Source organism: Neoarius graeffei, chromosome 25, assembly GCF_027579695.1.
Source record: "Neoarius graeffei isolate fNeoGra1 chromosome 25, fNeoGra1.pri, whole genome shotgun sequence".
Lineage (NCBI taxonomy): Eukaryota > Metazoa > Chordata > Actinopteri > Siluriformes > Ariidae > Neoarius > Neoarius graeffei.
Window position 1 is genome coordinate 47,623,390 of NC_083593.1, and position 4,839 is coordinate 47,628,228.

Below are 4,839 nucleotides of genomic sequence, written 5' to 3' on the forward strand. Positions count from 1 at the left end.
TGGGGGAAACCGGAGCACCCGGAGGAAACCCACGCGGACACGGGGAGAACATGCAAACTCCGCACAGAAAGGCCCTCGCCGGCCACGGGGCTCGAACCCAGACCTTCTTGCTGTGAGGCGATAGCGCTAACCACTACACCACCGTGCCGCCCAGTCTTAAAATTAACATATTTAAAATATTTTCATGATGCATAATCAGTACACTGCCCAGCCCCCAAAAAGTAACCATTTGAAAAAGCAAAATCTTAAGAGCCTTTGATTGGATAATTACTGCAGGGATTAATGTTTCAGCTGGTAACAATTCTTTTCACCCGAACTGATGCAGTGAGTAGCTTCTCATTTCTTAAACAAACATGTTGGAAGACGGATCTCATAGTCGTGGAACAAACGTAACTGTTTCAGAAGGTCAAATTATCAAGCAAAGAAAACAACTCAGGAGATGAAATGACTGGAATTGGGTTAAGAACTGTCCAACGCATTATTAAAACCTGGAAGCACAGTGGTGAAATGTGGTCAGAAAAAATCTTGACTGACTATGATCAGGGATCACGTCGATGCTTGGTGAAGTCCAGTCATTTGAAAAAAAAAAAAAAGACAGAAGAACTCACAACGATGTTTAATAGAAGAAACCTTTGTCACGTGCACACTCAAACACAGTGAAATTCATCTTCTGCATTTAATCCATCTGAAGCAGTGAACACACATACATACCCAGAGCAGTGGGCAGCCGTACTACAGTGCCTGGGGAGCAACTAGGGGTTCGGTACCTTGCTCAAGGGCACTTTAGCCCAAGGCCACCCCATGTTAACCTAACTGCATGTCTTTGGACTGCGGGGAAACCGGAGCACCCGGAGGAAACCCACGCAGACACAGGGAGAACGTGCAAACTCCACACAGAAAGGCCCCCGTCAGCTGCTGAGCTCGAACGCAGAACCTTCTTCCTGTGAGGCAACAGTGCGAACCACTGCACCACCATGCTGCCCAACAGGGTGAAAGTAAGAACATTTTCACATTCACAATATGATGAGAACTGACAGGATTAGGACTAAACAGTTGTGTCCATAAGAAAACCACTTATTAGCGAGATTAGATTAGATTAGATAGATAATTTTATTTAAAGTTGATATGTACAGTGAGCCAAAGACGTGTAATGAATACATTCAAACCTTTATATAAAATCTAATTAACAATCAATTAAGAATTTGTAAACTAGAAACCTTAAACTATTATACTGCATAATAATAATGAAATATATATACTGCATAAATAATAAATTGTGAAAATTAGGAAATTATAATCAGGTTAGATAGAACTTTATTGATCTCTTTGGGAGGGTTCCCTCAGGGAAATTAAAAAGAATAGAAAATAGAGAAAAACTTCTAGATAAATTACATTTACATATACAAATATAAAAAAAAGAATACGATATGGGGAACAAAAGAAAAAAAAAAAGCCAGCAGGAGAGGTATTGCACATTGTCCAGTACTGCTTATTGTTAGGCTAGGCTACTCTTCCTTCCCTTCCCATCCTCTGTCCTCCTATTCCCCCTCCTCCCTCCCAGAGAGGAGTTGTACAGTCTGATGGCGTGAGGGACAAAGGAGGGAGTTTTTAAGTCTGTTCGTCCTGCACTTGCGAAAGAGCATTCTGTCACTGAACAGGCTCCTCTGGTTGCTGATGACGGCGTGCAGAGGGTGACTGGCATCGTCCATGATGTTCAGTAGTTTGTCCATAGACCTCTTCTCTGCCACCGTCACCAGAGAGTCCAGCTTCATGCCGACCACAGAGCCGGCCCACCTGATCAGTTTGTCCAGCCTGGATGTGTCCTTCTTGGATGTGCTGCCCCCCCAGCACACCACGGTGTAAAACAGGACACTGGCGACCACAGACTGATAGAACATCCACAGGAGTTTTCTGCAGATGTTAAAGGACCGCAGCCTCCTCAGGAAGTACAGCCTGCTCTGTCCATTCCTGTACAAGCAGTTGGTGTTGCAAGTCCAGCCCAGCTTGCCGTCCAGCCACAGCCCGAGGTACTTGTAGGAATCCACAGCCTCCACCTCGACTCCCTCGATCAGAACTGGTCGTGACCTTGGTCTGGACCTCCCAAAGTCAATGACCAGCTCCTTGGTCTTCGAGGTGTTGAGCTGCAGATGGTTCCTGTTGCACCAAACGGCAAAGTCCCTCACCAGGCTCCTATACTCCTCCTCCCTGTCATCCCTGATACACCCCACGATGGCTGTGTCATCGGCGAACTTCTGAATGTGACACAGCTCCGAGTTGTAGCAGAAGTCTGCAGTGTACAGGGTGAAGAGAAAAGGGGCCAGCACCGTGCCCTGGGGTGCTCCGGTGCTGCTAATCACAGTGTCAGACGTGATATCCTTCAGCCTGACATACTGCGTCCTGTCGGTGAAGTAGCTGGAGATCCAGGTGACCAGGCAGGGGTCCACTCGCGTCCTGTTCAGTTTGTCCTAAAGCATAAGGGGCTGGATGGTGTTGAAGGCACTCGAAGTCCAAGAAGAGGATCCTCACTGTGCCATTTCCCTTATCAGACTAATCAGAATAAAAGGCTTCAGTTTACTCGGGAGCATAAAGATTGGACTCTGGAGTGATGGAAAAAAGGTCATGTGGTCTGATGAGCCCAGCTTGACCCTTTTCCTGAGTGATGGGTGTGTCAGAGTAAGCTCATGAAGTGATGCACCCATCATACATAGTGGCCACTGTACAAGCCTCTGGAGACAGTGTTATGATCTGGGGTTGCTTCAGTTGGTCCGGTCGAGGCTCAGCAATGTTACGGGGCAATAAAATGAAGTCAGCCGACAACCTGAATGTACTGAATGACCATGTTCACATCACATCAATGGATTTTTTTTCCATCCCTGATGGCACGGGGATAAAATTAGGGCTCAGATTGTGAAAGAGTGGTTCAGGAAGCATGAGGAATCATTTTCATACATGAATTGGTCACCACAGAGTCAGTGGTGGCTGGTAGTCTTTCAAACAGGGGAGGCTGGTCGGTTACGATATTTCCAGATTTTAAAAGAAAAAACACATCATTTTTGCCCATACTCTTGCCTCTGATCTGGCTGATTGTTGGCAGCGTCACAAACTGTGAACTAACAGGTTCTTTTGGCCCATTAGCCTACTGTCCAATATACATGATGGTGGTGTTGGGGGGGGGTATATTTTAACATTTTATATTTTAAAATTGTGGCATGTTTAAAAATTGACCTCGGCTGTGTTTTTGTTTAAAAATGTTTTCCAAATTGTAGCTGTGTTTAATTCATATCCAGAAAAACATATATTCCAATATAATATACTCAGCATAAACATTTTAAATAGATTCTATATTTTTGGTCCATCCATGACATATTACTAAAGTAGCCTATTTACTGTTGTTGATGTGGGTCACTTGCTGTTAGCCAATTCACTTTCTCGTACCAGGAGAGCTGAAAGGAACGAGTATTATTTCCTACCTTTTTCACCAAGTCAATTTGAGGCGTTGGTCTACCCTGCTCTTTAATTTTAATTTTTCCCTCGAAAGGAAGACTGGCAAATGGCTTCGCCAAAATTAAATCAGCAATGCTTGGCATCCGTGCACAGCTTTCTTGCTAGCTGACTAGCCCCCTCAAGTTCAAGTTCAGTCACTCAAATTAACGAAATTTCTGGAACTAAGATAGCAAACTTGACAACACTATATTTACACTTTATTTACAATGAAAATATATACAAACTAAAAAAGCTGGTAGAAACCGTATGTAATGAATGAAATCGAAATGTAAGCCGATCTCTTACAATACACCACAGCACTCGCAAATGCGCATGGGACTGAACTGATGTTGCCAGATACTGCTGACGTTATCCAGCCCAAAATATGTTCAAAACCCGCCAAAATGCACTTAAAACCGCCCATTTGGGCGGTAAATCGCCCAATCTGGCAACACTGTCCGCTGCCTGTCTATAGTTGAAACGAGCTGTCAATCAAAGAAAATATCCGGCCGCTTTCACCAATCACCAGTCTCCTCGCGGAAACTGCCATGTCCCTCCCATGTGAGGCTCGGAGTCCGTAGGCGGGCATTTTCGCAGTATTTGTCCAATAACCATCTTGCATTTTGAGATTGAAAAGCGCATAGCTCCCAAATGCTGTTGAAGTCCATTGAGGCTGGGAGTCCGTGAGACTCTGTGGGCGGGCGTTTTCACAGTATTTGTCCAATAATCGTCTTGCATTTTAAGATTGACAAGCACATAGCTCCCAATCCACTGAGGCTGGGCTGCATCGCGCTGTCACGAGGGGGAAAAACTCACGCACACATTAGGCGAACTGGGGAAAGTTATAACGGAATGATTTCGCACTGTAGTTGGGTTGAGCACATATATTTCTATGATTCTGGATCTGAAATAGCAATGTTATAAGGTCGGCTACAACATAAGCCTAGCGCAATTCATCCTACACGATGTTCGTCATTTTTAGAGGAGGCTGAGCCTCCCTCGTTGTCTTAGAGCAATCGCCCGTGCACAGAGTCCTGAACTTACTAACATTGAAAGTCTGGAGAAGACTTTACGGAGTGTTTCGACTCTTTCAACAAGATCTCAAAGAAAAATTAAGGCAACTCTGGATGGAAATAAATGTTGTGAAGTTGTCGAAGGTTGTTGAAAGAATGACACCGCATTCAATCAAAGCTAAAGGCGGTTCAACCAAATATTAATGCATGTGTAGATAGATGACGGTTAATCGTTACATTACTGATATTATACATGGCGTTATTATAATCTTTACCCATTTTAAATTCAGTGTATACACGTATACTTTGGCTTTTTTTTTATTAAAATGCAGAACACAGCAAG